The sequence below is a fragment of the Rhododendron vialii genome, chromosome 11a (genome assembly GCF_030253575.1).
Source record: "Rhododendron vialii isolate Sample 1 chromosome 11a, ASM3025357v1".
NCBI classification, from domain to species: domain Eukaryota; kingdom Viridiplantae; phylum Streptophyta; class Magnoliopsida; order Ericales; family Ericaceae; genus Rhododendron; species Rhododendron vialii.
In genome coordinates this window covers 33,167,423-33,184,653 of record NC_080567.1, presented here as the reverse complement: position 1 = coordinate 33,184,653, position 17,231 = coordinate 33,167,423, and the positions used below count along the sequence as shown (strand labels likewise).

Below are 17,231 nucleotides of genomic sequence, written 5' to 3'. Positions count from 1 at the left end.
TTGGTCACTCTAATACCATATGAGCGAATTCAAAACTTAGTTTTGTGACTTCATTTTATTCGGATGCAGTCATTTCTATTTCTATTTCTTATTGATCTAATACATTGGATCTGCCCCTGATTACAACTACCGGTCAAATTTGATAGAATAAGATGCTTTGCCTAAGTATGATCTGTATAAGATGCTTTGCCTAAGTATGAGCTGCACTTGGAAATAGAATAACATGGCATGTATTTTCTTTAAGAAGAAACAAACAAAAAGAATAAGGTTATATGAATTCTTCAAACACATAGCAAAAAAAGAATGAAAATACAGTTCAAAGTCTCTCTCCCCCTCTCCATGGCCACCTCTTTCTTCTTCATTCTGTTAATCCCTTTTGTAACCCCATTGGAATTCAGTCTCCCATTCATAACAAACAATTCATTGGCATTCAACTCCATAAACACTACCGGAGATGCTTACATCTCCGCCAATGGCATCCAACTCACTCCAGACCCAAATGACTACCCCAACACTTCATCACTCCAAAATAAGATTGGTCGTGCCACCTATTTCCAGCCCCTTCACTTGTGGGACAGTGCCACGGGAAATCTCACTGACTTCAGCACTAATTTCTCCTTCGTGATTCAAGGAGTAAACTACGGTGAAGGGATTACCTTTTTCCTTTGTCCTAATGGTTCTAACATTCCACCGGACTCGGGTGGTGGAGGACTAGGCCTGGTTAATGAGAATGGAACATCTACATTTGTTGCAGTGGAATTTGATACTTATCGAAACCCATGGGAAGCCAATCTTCCCATCAATCACGTGGGTATCAATATCAACACTATGAGGTCTGTTGTAAATCAGTATTGGGACAGTGCTATTAGTGATGGGGCAACAAATGAAGCCCAGATTAAGTATTATTCTAGCACCAAAAACCTTAGTGTTGCATTGATCACTTATTCTGAGAATGGTGGTGCAGTTTTTCAGAATCTTTATCAACTAGTTGATCTAAGTGCTCATTTGCCAGAGTGGGTTACTTTTGGTTTCTCTGGTTCAACAGGGTCGGCCTATGAAAAAAATAGCATCCAGTTATGGGATTTTTTGACTGCCTGTTTAGGAATCGATGAGGGAGGAAAAGAGCCTGCCAAAGGAGGGGACAAGACGGGATTGGTGGTGGGATTTAGCGTTGGTTTTGATTTTTTTAGGGTTGTGGAGAAAAAAGGACGAGTTAATACCAAAAGAACGATCGATGGATGATGAATTCAAAAGGGGTATTGGGGCTAGGAAATTCTCTTATAAGGAATTGGAGATCACGACAGAAAATTTCTCGGAGGAAAGGAAACTTGGAGTGGGGGGATTTGGCGGGGTTTACAGAGGATTTCTAAAGGAAATGAATTCTAATGTTGCTGTTAAGAGGGTGTCTAGGGGGTCCAAACAAGGGCTAAAAGAGTACACAACAGAAGCGAAAATCATCAGCCAGTTGAGGCACAGGAACTTGGTGAAACTCGAAGGTTGGTGCCACGATAAAGGCGAGCTCTTGCTTGTTTACGAGTTCATGCCTAATGGAAGCCTAGACTCTCATTTATTCAAGGCGAGCAGTTTGTTAACTTGGGATATAAGGTACAAAATCACGCAATTAAGGCCTAGCCTTAGCTTTGTTCGATTTACACGAAGAATGGGAGCAGTGTGTGGTGCATAGGGACATAAAATCGAGCAATGTGATGTTGGACTCAAATTTTAATGCCAAATTGGGAGATTTCGGGCTACCTAGGTTGGTTGACCACGAGCAAGAGGTCGAGACCACCCAGAGCCGGCTCTGAGATTTTGGAGGCCTAAGACGAACGTAGACAATGAGGCCCTTAATAAAATTTATGACAATAAAATAACAAGTAGTTAAATGATTTTTTTAAAGCCAAATGCATGTATTCGACAAGGAAAAAACCCATACAAATACTAATTTCTGATCCTGTTTTCTCTTCTTTGATCTCTAATTCATCTTCTTCCATTTTATTGTGTGTTCAGGAGATTAGAGCTGTTAAGGGTAGAATACGCATAAAATTTATATAGGAACCTACCACATGGGATCATTTTCCAAGGGGCTCTACATGAAGACAGCCGCCCGTGATCTGTATTTTCTTTTTCCTTTTTTGTTTCCTTTGATTGAGCAAGTCAGGTTGGCCCCAACCATTGGGCCTGTGTCTCTTAAGTGTAAAATAGGTGGTTTGGTATTAAAATGGTCCTCTAGTGTAGCTATATCTAAAAAGATTGGACATATATAATGGGTACCCAAAATAATAGGAGGCCTTAATTTTTACACATTTTTGGAGGCTTAAGGCGCCGGCCTCTTGGGCCTTAACTTAGCCCAGAGCCGGGCCTGAGACCACTGTTGTGGCGGGGACCAGAGGTTACATGGCTCCAGAGTATCATATAACGGGAAAAGCTAGCAAGGAATCAGATGTCTACAGCTTCGGGGTCGTGGCATTGGAAATAGCATGTGGGAGGAGGCCCATTGAGCCCAATGCACCGCAAAATGAGGTCAAAATGGTGGATTGGGTGTGGGAACTGTATGGAAATGGTAAAATTCTCGAGGCGATTGACCGGGGCCTAGGTGACAAATATGATGATAAGATTATGGAATGTTTGATGGTTGTTGGGCTTTGGTGTGTGAACCCGGATTGGGTCGTTGTTACCAAAATTCTTGTTTTCTCTCCAATCGACGGAGAATCGACGGGAAATTGTATCGTAAGCTTGCTGGAATGTGCATGTGAAAAGTGGAGTTTGGTTCCTTGCCGTATTTCAGGACTTCTTTGGAAACAAACAATGAAGTGGATGAAGTATGGAAGAAGATTAACAAAATGGACTTTATTAACCCTCAAAGTAGAAGAACAACCAATCGAGATGATTGAGTGAACAATTACAAGTTAATTCTACTCCTAGAAAAGAAAAGATAAAGGCCTGATTGGCGTTATTTGTGTGTCTTGAAACTGCTACTAACTTGTCTTTAAATAGGCCTCCCTACATTTGAATTCGAATCTTCCCTCCAAAGTGGCAGTTGAACATTCCTTCGAATCCTGATTAAGAATTTTCTCTAACTGCCGATCACGCCCACGTTGAGAAAGTTGCCCTGTTAATTGCGGTTACCATCTTTTTAATCGTGGGATTATGGGATCTAATTCCTCTTGACATTTGTCACCTGATCGACGGATCAAAGGGCCCTCGGAATACGCCACGCGTAGGCCAATCGACGGACAAGACTTTTTGTAGTTTCACCATCGATTCTAAATTATTTAGGTAAGTCCATTTTATCCTCTTACTTGCCCATATTTACCCTTGCCACGTGTCGTCAGATCGACGGGTAAAAATGGAAATCTTAATTGTGGTACAAACAATGTCCCCCTTATTTGTTTGAGTTAAAAATCATTTAACTCGAACAAATAATTCTTTTGCCTTTTTAAAAGGCGTGATTACCACACGGGGCTCTCCCAACGTATATATCTCTTTCCGTTTACAAAATTAGGGCACCATTACAAACCATCAACCTCAGAATCGATGGCGCCCAAGAAAGCTCCTCAAAGCAAAGCAATGGTCTCCAAAGCTTCTTCCAAGTCGTCGACTCCTCGGCCAACTCAGAAGAAAGAATCAAGCTTTCGGGACACTGAAACCCCGACAGAGACTTATCTCCCAAGGTACCCTCAATGCCTAAGGGAGGCACCTCAGTTACCCCTTTATTTCATTCCTGTAGTTGGTCATCCCTCTAAGTTTATATTGGGTCCAATTTATTCTCCCAACTCCCCTGATTCACTACTAACATACTATCCGGTGAATTTCGACGAGCCCTTACTCTTCTCGCTCCCAGGTCTCCATCGTACTGGTTGGAATACCAGAGGAACAATCCGATCATGGCCCTCTGTATTCCCATCTTGGGTAAAGTGGGTTAATCGTATGAGGGGATACCTACATCCCTCGTGGGATGCTATGGGGATTTATGAAGCCATAGACCTATCTACACATGCCTTTGAATTTAACCCTAATTTGATTGCCGTTGCTGCTTGTTTTTGGTCTGTTTCATCCAACACCTTTGTTTTTCCATATGGCCCCATGAGTCCCACCGTTTTAGACATCGCTCATCTGACTGGCCTATCGAGTATTGGTGCAGAAGTTAATGCTGCCTTGGATCATTGCCCTTGTGATCCACCGTTTGAGGCCTCTGCTGATAACTCATGGATTCACATTTTATATCCCTTTTTTGTACTTCTGATCTTAGAGAGCCATCATTTACTGAGAAAGTAGCATTTTACTTGTATTGGCTCAACAAATATGTGCTATGTGTGTCTGGTTTAAAGATCACCAAGGAATATATCCGCTTGGCCATCTGCTTAGCTCAAGATGCAAAGCTTGCATTAGCTCCCTTTGTACTAGGGACATTGTATAAAGGGTTGTGGACATTCACCAACAATAAAATCACCAATAATTGTGGTGGTCCTTTTTGCATTCTCCAAGCATGGCTGTATGCCTATTTTCCATTTCTTAAGCCCTTGAGCTATTTTCCAAAGAGGACAGATGGGGGTAAATGTTTGAGCTATGCGAAAAACTTTTTAGCTCATGAACCCAAACACGAGGACTCATCCTTTAAGAGATACTTCACAGCTTTTTATAGCCCTGTTCTCGAAGATTTCCCTAATTGGCTCCCATTTAAGGACTGCCATTATTCAGCATCACGAAGGATAGAACCTATCCTCAAATTTTTAGTTCCAGCTCAAGTGGTCAATGAATTTTGGGCTAGCATTTTGATATCAAGATTCCTGTCGATAGGATTCTCCCCATCAACCACACGCTTTTCCAACTGCAGTTTCGAAGTCTACATGCCAAATCAGTGTGCTAGACAGTTTGGTTTGTCACAAGGGATCCCTATCCCTCACACTCATCCAAGGATCAAGGATTTGGCCAAAACAAGACCAGTTGTGACCCAAACTTCCCTAATTACAGAACTGATTGGACAATTTCAAGGTATCAAGGCCAGTTTCCAACTAGCGAGTTTTGTGGCCGAACCTTCTTTCACCTCAGAATTCAGGCTGTTTTGGGACTGCATCAAGCCCACCATTTTCAACAAAGAACTGAGCAACTGTCTTTTGAGACTTGATCCTGAAGAATCCTCAACAGGTATCTTTTATGAATCTTTCTTTATTTTATAGACATGAGGTTTCATTCTTATTAACTATTAACTATTTCTTATGATTTCAGTTCCTACGAAGGCTCTTGTCCCAAAACCAAGAGGTCAAGATAAGGGGAAGCAACCCGAGGTTTCACTTCCCTCCAAGAAAAGAAATAGGACTCTCCAAGCCCAAGGTACATTGCGAGATCCCCCACTCATGGCGGATGCAATGAAAGGTCCTAACTTACCTGATCGACAGACCAGTTTGCCAGAAATAGCTGAAGATTCAGAAACATTGGTGACATTTAAAAGGGTAAGAGTCTCATATTTCTGCTAATTTGGGCCTTAAATATCATGCACCAATTCTCTATTGATTCATTTCTTTTCTTTCACATCTAGAAAACAAGGAGGAGACTGCAACTGGCACCTCACTCAGATGACGAAGGCAATAAAGATGAAGGTTTGAGTATAAATCTATTAACCTCTGTCAATTCCTTTTCTGTCAATCAATTTGACCTTCCATTTAATGCCCCCTTACCTTTAAAATGTCCAGCACCAATTTCGGACGAAGGTGTCAAAATTTCTGACATGGGCAACAAATCAGCTTTTCCAGAGGTTTTACCATTCGATCCAATTACTGAGCTCATTTTGAGTTCAGTACCTAATTTGCCTATGATTCTGGAAGTTGACCCTCTTGTAGAACAAAGGACTTTTAATAATGAGCCACCAGAGATCCATTCTCCTGCCCTAGGAAAAAGAGTGTTGGAACCTCTTGTTGGACAATTAGGAATCCATTCTCCTATTCAAGGAGAATTGATGTCAGAGCCTGTGGAGACATTGATTGAGGCTACTGGATTCTCAGAACAATGGCAGACTGAAGGGGAAATCCATACCCCAGACTTGATCATCAACCCCACTACTCCAGTGGTTTCTCCTTCATCTACCCATGGGGCTGATACTGAATTGCCAACCAATTCACCAAATTTTGACTTGGACCTTATGCTAACTAGGACCAAGAAATACTCTGAATTCTACTCAAAGTCCATTTCTGAATTTTCTGAATCTCTGACCTCTCCACCATCTTCTGAGCTTAGTGAGGAAACAAGAGATGAAATGAAAACCTTCTTTGAGCTACTTGAGCTTCCATTATTGGAAATTTCCATTGATCATTCTGCAGCTTTTTCTAGCTGTATGAACCGTCTGATATCCAATAAAGTCTTCCCACTGTCTGAGCAGATTAAGCTTGAAGAATTTGGCTCAATTGTAAACGAGAGTTTGACAGTAGCAGCCTACTGTCAGAAAGAGATGAAGAGTAAATAGGATACTCTCGATCAATTCGCAGCTATTTCAAACAGTTTGGATACAATGGGGGGCAACATACATCAACTGAAGAATGACTTGCAGCAGATTGAGAATGAGAAGGCTGCCTTTCTTGCCCGTTTGAGTCAACTCGATGACCAACAAAGAATTTTATTGGCACGAAAAGAGTTGATCAGTCAAGAGTTATCCAAGCTATCCTGTGATGAGCAAGGAATTAAAGCTATTATCACAATGGCCAACACCGATTTTTTGAAGTACCAAGAAAAGTACAATGCTACAAACAGTAAATGGAGTTATTTCTCCCAGTTGTTCTTGGAAGCTAAACTCAGGAACCAATAATTACTCTGTATATTACAACTATCATTTTGGCCTCAATGTTTCAGGCATCTTATTAGTTGTAATCTTTATTTTCTTGCACTGTTTGGCCTTGTTTTCAGGCTTTTATAGTTCTTGTATTAAAACAATTGTATTAATTCTGGGTAGGTTTATCCCATTTTTGCATTTCTCACAATTATCCGAATCTCTAAACGATTTTTTGTCCAGAATCGATAGGGCAAACCAACCCCTGCTTGCTCACTTCTTTTGTGTTTGAAACAAACCCAACTGATAGGGTCAATTCATAGGAAATCATTAAACCATTAACCCATTAATCCGTTCCTTGGTAATGGATACAAATCGTGGCTAATTATTTCCTTCTTTATCGATGGGATAAACCAATGGCATCCCAGGAAACACCAACCGTCTTCTCCTCCACTTCCTGTTAGTGGAGATCATCGTGCGTAATAACTGCTTTGATTAACTGCTCAGAAACTGAATTGCTAATCCCTTCTTTATAAATTGGAATCTTATGGGATGGTTGCACATCGATCCTTGTATTTTCAATTGACTTCTCATTTTCATAGTCAAATGGACACTGATCTAAACATCCCCTCGCCTTCTCTTGACACCGTCGATCGACCACTTTCTCCAACCACAGCCATCTCTGGCTGGGATGATCCTTTGCCTTCTAACCCCCCATCCAGTTGGGGTATCAACCCACCCACTGAAAGGGTAATCGTCAGAATGGAGGATCCTCCTCTGTATCCCAATTCAAGTGTTCGACGTTCACACGTCAAAGTCAGTTATCAATTTCCCTGGGTCAGAGAGGAACCACAGGCAATGTTACTGGATTCACTACTTTCCATGCCATGTAGGCCAATGCCATTTCAACTGGCAGAGGCAGGTGGTAAGCCAAGCTTGGAGAATCACGAATCCCTCTTCCAGAAAGCCAAAAATCAACAGGCTTATTGGAAAGAAATGGTAAGAAAGCCATTTTTCCCCGTTGGCTTTTCTGATGACCAACCTGACATCTCTCCCCTCCCTGAAAACCCTGATTGGTTTCAAGAGTTAGAGAATTTGAGGTATAACCCCCCACTATCTCAAGTCCATGTAGGGTATTCGATTTATAGGGATTCTGATGAAACTACAGCTAAAGAGCTATTGGCTGCTTTTGCCTTTTTGGATATTCACATTCTGGAAGAACATGTCCCTTATTTGAACTTCATATGGGCATGTGAAACCCTTCAATTTTTTGAGAGTAGCCTCATTACTACCCATCTTCATGGGTTTAAATCTGCCCTGCCTCTTATAAGGCTTTGGATGAAGACTAGCACTGTTGCCTTCTATGACCCTTTTTGGGTTGATTATGAAGTTCAACATGACAAAGTGGTTAAACTTCATAACAAAGTGTTAGACCTAAACCATTCCAATTGGGAACTGCCATCGAATTCCTCAAAAGCTCTGTTCAAGAAACATCAGAACTAGCTTCGGAAGAAAAACCACAAGAAAGCCCATCTCTTGGTTCAAGCTGAAAAGAGTGTAATGGCTATGAGGCCATTAGTAGATAAGAAGATAAAGATGGATGCAGAGGCAATGGCTAGGGACAAAGAACATGCATTCCTGACTTATGCTTGGGACAAATTTCATGTTTTTGTTACTTGGAGTTTCCCACATTATTTTTAAATCATTCGAATTGATGCTGAGGGTAACCCTATCAATGCCTAGATTTCCTTTCTAAATAGGAAATTTTATGTTTATTTCCTTTTGTGAGCAGGAAATGTAACTTTGTTTTGTTCTGAATGAAAAGTTTAGCCTAAGTTTATAGGCTTTTATCGATGATCTGTTTAAGTTTGAATTATTTATCCATCCGTCAATTTATGTTTTCATTCGTCGATTAACTCCCAAGGGGATGGAAAATATGCCTTTAAATACTTTCCATTGATTGTTCTTTCGTGGACACTTCCAAGAATAGATTCTAACTGATAAGCACCACCTCTTAGAACTTTTAACACACGAAATGGCCCCTCCCAATTTGGAGACCATTTACCAAAATATCTTTTCTTTTTCTTATCTAAAGGCAAAATTGCCTTCCAAACCAAATCACCTTCTGCAAATGATTTTTCATGGACCCTTTTATTGTAAACTCTTTCTAGATTTTTCTTTTGTGCTTGTATATTATTTAAAGCATCTATTCTGGATTCTTCCAGTCCATCCAACTCTTGATACATTGCTTCCTCGAAATCCACATTACTTGGGCCGTAATGCCTAGCCACTCTGTGGGATGTAATATTAACTTCGACGGGTAATACTGCAGCTTGGCCGTATACTAACTCATATGGTGTAGCTCTGGTGCTTTCCCTTTTCGAAGTCCTATAGGCCCATAACACTCTTGGCAGTAAATTATGCCATTCCCTTGGATTGTCAATTATCATTTTAGATAAAGTATTCTTGATAATTTTATTTGTAGATTCCACCTGCCCATTTGCTTGGGCATAATAAGGAGAAGAATTTAAGATTTTAACCCCATATGAGTTAACATAAGTCATTATTTCGTGACCATTGAACACAGATGCTTGGTCAACTGTGATCGTCTCAGGAATACCAAATCGACAGAAAATATGCTCTTCAATGAAATCAATAACTTGTTTCTGTGCCACACTCTTCAATGGGATGGCTTCTGTCCATTTCGTAAAATAATCTGTAGCTACCATTATGTACTCATGTTGTTGAGAAGAGTGAGGAATTATTTCTCCAATCATATCAATTGCCCATCCCCTAAAAGGCCATGGTTTAACAATTGATTGTAAAGGAAAAGCTGGAACCCTTTGAATGGGTCCATATTGTTGACATTTTTGACACCCCTTGGCATAAGAGATGGAATTTTTCCTTATTGTTGGCCAATAATAGCTATATCTTTTAAGTAACCATTTCATTTTTTCTCCAGACTGATGAGAACCACAAGTTCCCTCATGAACTTCTCCCATAACTGTCATTGCTTGGGATTTATCAATACACAGCAATAGTACCTCATCTGAAGATTTTCTGAACAAATCATTGCCCACTATAACATAATTAATAGCCCTTTGCTTTATATTTCTGTCTGTTTTCTCCTTTGGGTTCTCTAAGAATTTTCTTATTGGAACCCTCCAATCATCAGCTAAACTTATTTCCATAATGTCAAAATCATTGTTATCTCTTTCAATAGAGAAAGGCAAGAATCTCTTCTGGACCTTTATTAATTTTTCATTCTGTCCTTCTGGGATATCCTAATTCCAGAAGCAATTTGTGCCATCTGGTTGGCTTCACTATTCTCTAATCTATAGACATGTTGCAAATGCACTTTGTCAAAATATGATACCAGAATTTTAACTTTCTGTAGTTGTAATTCTAATAAAGGATGATTGCATTTATATTCACCTGTTATTTGTTGAATCACCAATTGTGAATCCCCTGCAACATTTAAATACCTAATATTCAATTCTTTTTTAATCTCTAAACCGATAATCAAAGCTTCATATTCAGCTTGATTGTTAGTCAAAATCCTGTTTTCATCTAACTGAAAAGAAAACTGCAAGAATTCCCCTTTTGGAGATGTAAGAACTACACCTGCTCCAATCCCTCTGTCGGTTTTAGAGCCATTGAATGACAATTTCCATGGTTTTATTTCAATCATATGTATCTCAAATTCATCCTTTTCCGTTAACATGTTAGGATGATTAGCTACAAAGTCAGCTAAGGCTTGCCCTTTTACTGCCTTTTGAGGCACGTATTGTAAATCATACTCTATTAGGGATAACAACCATTTTCCTTGTTTGCCTCTTAATATGGGCCTTGTTAACATATATTTAATGACATCCGTTTGTGTGATTACATGTACCGTCGATGGTAACATGTAACATCTTAGCTTGGTGGCAGAAAAGTATAATGTTAAACATAGCTTCTCAATAGGCTTGTATTTTATCTCACATTCATTTAATCTCCTACTAAGATAATAAATGGCTTGTTCATGACCATTTTAATTATCTTGAGCCAAAAGACAACCAATCGACTGGTGTCCTGCTGAGATGTATAATTTTAGAGGTTTTCCATTTATTGGTGGCATCAAAACAGGAGGCCTTACCAATGATTGCTTTAAAAACTCAAATGCCTTCTGATGTTCTCTTTCCCATTTAAAATCTTTCTGAGATTTTAACTTCAAAAGTGGGGAAAAAGCAAGAGTTTTTCCAGATAAATTGGAGATAAACCTCCTAAGAAAATTTACCTGTCCTAAAAACTGTTGGAGTTCTTGTTTACTTGTTGGAGGCTGTGCTTCTATTATAGCTTTAGCCTTATCTTTAACAACTTCAATCCCTTTCTTATGAACCAGAAATCCCAAAAAATTTCCAGCAGTGACTCCAAAAGCGCATTTCATTGCATTCATTCTCAACTTGTATTGTCTCATTCTCATCAAAACTTGCCTTAAGTAATCTATATGCTCATCAAATGTATGTGATTTTACTACTATGTCATCAATGTAAACTTCCATAAACCTCCCAATTAGGTCATGAAAAATCACATTCATTGTTCTTTGATAAGTTGCTCCTGCATTTTTTAATCCAAATGCCATAACAATCCATTCAAACAACCCAATATATCCTGGACATCTAAATGCAGTTTTGTGTGTATCCTTTTTTGCAATGAATATGTGATTATATCCAGAATAACCATCCATAAAAGAAAGAAATTGATGGCCTGCAGTTGCATCCACTAAATGGTCTACAACAGGCATGTGGTACTCATCTTTTGGTGATGCTGTGTTCAAATTTCTAAAATCAATGCATATTCTCACCTTACCATTTTTCTTAATTAGAGGAACAATATTTGAAATCCATTCAACATATTTAATAGGCCTAATAAATTTGGCCTTAAACAATCGTTCCATTTATTTCTTTACTTCTTTTTGAACTTCAGGTGTCATTTGTCTTGGAGTTCGTTGATATGGAACAAAGTCCTCTTTAATAGGAATTTTGTGTTCAACTAGTGATCTATTCAAACCAGGCATATCAGGATAATCCCAAGCAAAACAATCTTTGAATTCAGACAACAAGTACTTCAAACGATCCTTCATTTCATCAGGTAAAGCAGCACATACATGAAGAATTCTAGGATCTTCCTTTGTTCCTACATTAAAATCATCTAATGGATCTTTTACTTCTGCTTTATAATCATCAAGTTTAGCAGGAGCAGCTTTAAGATCTTCCATAGTCAATTCCTTAACAGACAAAGGACTATCATCAACTACACAGTCTGCCCAATTACAAGAAATAGGCTCATCAGCCTCTAATTTCCTAGACACACTGAAAGAGAAAAGTCTCTTAAAAGTAGCTTTTAAAGTAGCTAACTCTTCATTTACATGGCTCAGATTGTCACTGATCATGGGAAACCTTCGATTTAGAAACACTAGACCTTAGTATCATGTTAGGTCTAACAAAATCTCCACTTATTTCCTTAAAACCATCTGTAATGTATTTAAGGAATTGGCTTTCAGTAATGCTTATCCCTATCGATTTCACTTCTGAACCTTTAACCTTGACTGGCCACAAGTCTTCATCATATAGACCTGCTTCCACGTTGTTGGTATCTGCTTTAAATGGATGTTTGTCTGCCCAGAAAATTTTCATTCCGTCGATATCTTTATCCTATCCTTGCTTCAGAAATATTAATGCCTGATGTAAAGAAGAGGGAACACACCCATTTATGTGAATCCAATCTCTGCCTAACAAGGCATTATAATTGGATGAAGAATCAATAACAAAGAAAGTAGTGTTCATCTTTCTATTTCCAATTTGTAATTGCAAAGAAATAACACCTTTAGCAGGTGAACATCCTCCTGCAAAATTTCCAACTGTCACTTCTGTTGGGATCAAGTCTGACTCATTTTTATTCAAAATCTTCATCATTTTCGAAGGCAGAATATTTACTATAGCTCCATTGTCAACCAAAACCTTATTAATAGGTTGCCCATTGATATGAACCACAATATATATTGGCTTTAAATGCCTGACCAAAGCATCCTCAGGGGTCTTCAGGATAGCCACATCTTTTCCTTTTATGTCTTTCTCAATTTGAATAGACTTCTTCTTAAAGTCTTCTTTTTGCTCACTTATTTTCACTATAGCATCTGCTTTGTCTTCAACATCCCCTTCTAAACTTGTGGGCTGATTAGGTTTTGCTTGAAAAGTTTTTGGCAAAACTAAAATCATGTTACAATGAACTCTAGTAGGGGAAACTGACCCGAATTGGATTGTATCCAGTGCTTGACCAAAAGTGGTAGACTTTTGAGAGTCTGCTTCATTCTTGTCATCTTTGAAATCGTCTTTCATCATATCTGAACTGTTAACTGACAAAAGATCATCATCTTCTTCATCCTCTAACAATACTTGTTGAAATTCTTCCATCTTTTTCTTTAAGCTCTTCTTGAATTCCGCCTTCTGCTCCTTAATCGACAAAGCAGGGGAAACACTTGAGCTTTGCCCCCCAAGCCTTTGGATGATGGTTGGTTTGATTGTTTGCCCCCCGGGTTTTTCTGCCTCCTTTGCCTTTTGTTTAGGCACTGTTAGAGCGGGTATAGTGGACTCCCTAGTCCAAACCATGGGAGCTGCCTGATTTAGAACTGCTCTAGCCTTCGTTTCTGGCCATTGTGTTGAACCCATCATTTTCTGTTGATCTCTCTTTTCTCTGTCCGAAATCTTCCTTTGTAATCTCCTTTTCTGTGTATTGGTAATGGGCTCAAATTCCCTTACATTTGGGAATTTAGGATGTCTCACTGTATCCCATCCATGATGCTCCATATTTGGTGGAATTACCATTCTTCCTTGATATCCACCTCTGACAAAAGGCATTCTTCCCCTTGATCTTACACCCCTTGGGTAAAAACCTCTTCCCCTTCCATTCATAAATGAAGGTGGATATATTAGGCTTGTATCTGGCTTCTCAGGTAGTGCTGGAATCACAGGATATCCTTTAAATAGGAATGGTCCATCATCTTCCCCATACCATTTGAGTGATTCAGAAGGTATAAAAATTCCAGGATCTTCACCTTCAAAAATCAACTTTTGCCCTACATAAATCTGCAAATCATTACTTCCCATAGTGTTGAATCTAATGGAACCTTTAGCATAGGTACCATTGTACTCTTTTTTTGCAATCACTTCTTCTCCCTTCTTGATCTCCTCATCACACCTTAAACAAAAGTAATTCTCAAATTTCTGCCTCACTTGAAAATCTTCTTCCATAATTTCTTCTTCTTCTTGAATCCTTCTTTCAATTTGAGATGCCATTTTTCCTTTCTTCAATTTGGCTGTCACCATATTAACTTCTACCAAAGGAAAAGGATCAATATCAATGCCCATCACCTCTTTGTTTCCCTTAGCATACTGTAACAGGCCCTTCTGGATCAGGTCCTGCACACAATTTCGAAATGTAACACAATTGTTAGTATGGTGTCTAAAAGAATTATGCCACTTACAGTACTCTTTTCCTTTTCTATCCTTTTCAGGAGGAATCATATGCCCTGGTGATAAAGTTAAGAACTTTTGATTAATTAGTTCATCAAAAAGTTGATCAGCTTTAGACAAATCAAATGGTATTGTCTAAAATTTGCTTGATTTCTCCTATTTGGATGTGATGAGGGCATATTCATAGGCTTCTCAGCCTTTGTTAAAGTATCACAAACAATTGGTGCTTTTCCAATTACTTGGGCAACATCAACCTCCACATCTCCTTCTATATCTTGGTAATATGTACCCAGTGATTTGCTTTTCCTATATTCCCCTTCCATAAGAATAGCTTCATATCCTATGGCTTTGGAAGTAAAATCAAATAAATCTCTGAATTCCGTTCCAGTAAAATGTTTCTTAAAATCATAATCTAGCCCTTCCTGGGCTATCTTTACTATTTCAGATTCAGGGATGTAAAAATGACACTGATTCCTAATCTTTTTGAATCTGTTCATATATTATTCAACAGATTCTGAAGGCTTTTGTTTGATTTTAGCCAAGTCTGCTACTGAAATTTCTGGTGCATGCCTAAAGAATTGAGTATGGAACTGTTCTTCCATTTCCCTCCACGAATGAACAGAATTTGGAGGCAAGTTAATAAATCAAGAAAAAGCAGTTCTAGTAAGAGAATGAGGAAACAATTTTAATTTCAGAGCCTCATCCAAATCTGCTTCGCCTATTTGCAGGCAAAATCTCCCAACATGCTCTATAGTTGATTGATTCTCCTCTCCATTGAAAAGAACTAAATCTGGGATTCTATAATGCCTAGGAAAAGGCACATTATCAACCCAATTTGGATATGGTTTTCTAAACATAGGTTTTTCAATTCTCCGTAATCCAGGACCATACATGTCTTGCATAATATTCGTGAGTTGAGCCCTTAAATAAGGCTCTTGAATTCTTCCAGTTTGATTTGGAGGAACAAGGGTTTCAGTCCTAATATCATACTCATATGGATAATCTTGTCTTCTTACGTTTGGTGGGTCATACCCATAAAGATTTGGATCACCATTAGCCATACCTGGAATATTCCTATTATCATTCCTAAAAATATTTGCATACATATTTTGCCCTCCATGGGCATTATTTCCAATGTTTCCAGTCTCCGTTGCCATAGGGACAGTGGTTGGTATACTTTGATAAAAGCTCTGATTTTGACCATTGCTAACATTATTTGGAACTCTATTCATACCAGTAAAAACAGTTTCAAAAGTTGGATTTTCAAATACGTGTGTAGAAGGTATTTCAGTACCACGGTTAGCATATCCACTGGTCTGTCCAGGGTTAACGTTTACGTTAACTGGGACTTCCACCGTTGGTTGATTTTGTACCACTGCTGCCTTGAACATAGCCATCAAAGTTTTGGCTACTTCACTTTCTGGATCATTTAAAACTCTTGCAAATTTTTGGACCAAGTCACGTGACTCACTTTCTAGACCATTTGGTTGGCCTACTTCTGGACTTCTCTGGTCTAGATTCCCAGTATTGACGCCATTTGCATCACTTCCACCATTAGTGTTGGCAGAATTATTGTCATTGTTGCCATCTGTTGGCAATTGATTCCTAGTTTTTGGTGCCATTGCTCACTTCCAAATTAGTAATGAGCCCTCCTTCTAGCGCCAAAATTGTTACCAAAATTCTTGTTTTCTCTCCAATCGACGGAGAATCGACGGGAAATTGTATCGTAAGCTTGCTGGAATGTGGATGTGAAAAGTGGAGTTTGGTTCCTTGCCGTATTTCAGGACTTCTTTGGAAACAAACAATGAAGTGGATGAAGTATGGAAGAAGATTAACAAAATGGACTTTATTAACCCTCAAAGTAGAAGAACAACCAATCGAGATGATTGAGTGAACAATTACAAGTTAATTCTACTCCTAGAAAAGAAAAGATAAAGGCCTGATTGGCGTTATTTGTGTGTCTTGAAACTGCTACTAACTTGTCTTTAAATAGGCTTCCCTACATTTGAATTCGAATCTTCCCTCCAAAGTGGCAGTTGAACATTCCTTCGAATCCTGATTAAGAATTTTCTCTAACTGCCGATCACGCCCACGTTGAGAAAGTTGCCCTGTTAATTGCGGTTACCATCTTTTTAATCGTGGGATTATGGGATCTAATTCCTCTTGACATCTGTCACCTGATCGATGGATCAAAGGGCCCTCGGAATATGCCACGCGTAGGCCAATCGACGGACAAGACTTTCTGTAGTTTCACCATCGATTCTAAATTATTTAGGTAAGTCCATTCTATCCTCTTACTTGCCCATATTTACCCTTGCCACGTGTCGTCAGATTGACGGGTAAAAATGGAAATCTTAATTGTGGTACAAACAGTCGTTAGGCCCTCAATCAGGCAAGCGATTCTGGTGCTTAATTTTGAAGCTCCAATGCCTGTACTTCCTGAGAAAACGCCCGAGCCAATGTCTTTAGGTCCTCCGGGAATTTGTTTCGGATCTTATGTTAATTCGTCGTTCTGCGGATCCATGAGCAGCAGTCAAGTACAGCCTTCAGGCTATAGTGGCAATAGCAATAACAGGGTCACAAAGTCGCTGCTTTCTCCTGATTCTCCTGCTGCTGTTTCTTTCTCCTGCTGTCATAGTGTCACAAAGTCGATCTAGTTAGTTTCAGATTGTTACGATTGGCGTTGTAGTATGTCGTATTTTCTGCTTGGTATTGTTTTAGTTTTGGGATTTTGTTTTTCGTGGTTTCATTCTTGTGTGAAATAGTTACTGAGTTCTTGGTGTTTGCCGGCCGGAAAGTGAATCGAACTCCTATTTTTTTGGTCCGGAAACAGTTTTCGGAAGCAGTTTGCTGAACGCGTTTTTGGAATTTCTCCGGAATGAAAGCAAACTGTCTTCCGAAGCCGTTTGTTTCTCAATGCATACGAGGACCAAGGCACAATTTGTCAACTTTCTTACTTG

At 39.1% G+C, this 17,231-nt stretch overlaps 1 pseudogene; it reads left to right on the top strand.

The window, feature by feature from the left end:
- The first annotated feature begins 339 nt into the window (after positions 1-339).
- LOC131307138 (L-type lectin-domain containing receptor kinase IX.1-like) lies at positions 340-16,928 on the top strand (annotated as a pseudogene).
- The last annotated feature ends 303 nt before the right edge of the window (positions 16,929-17,231 follow it).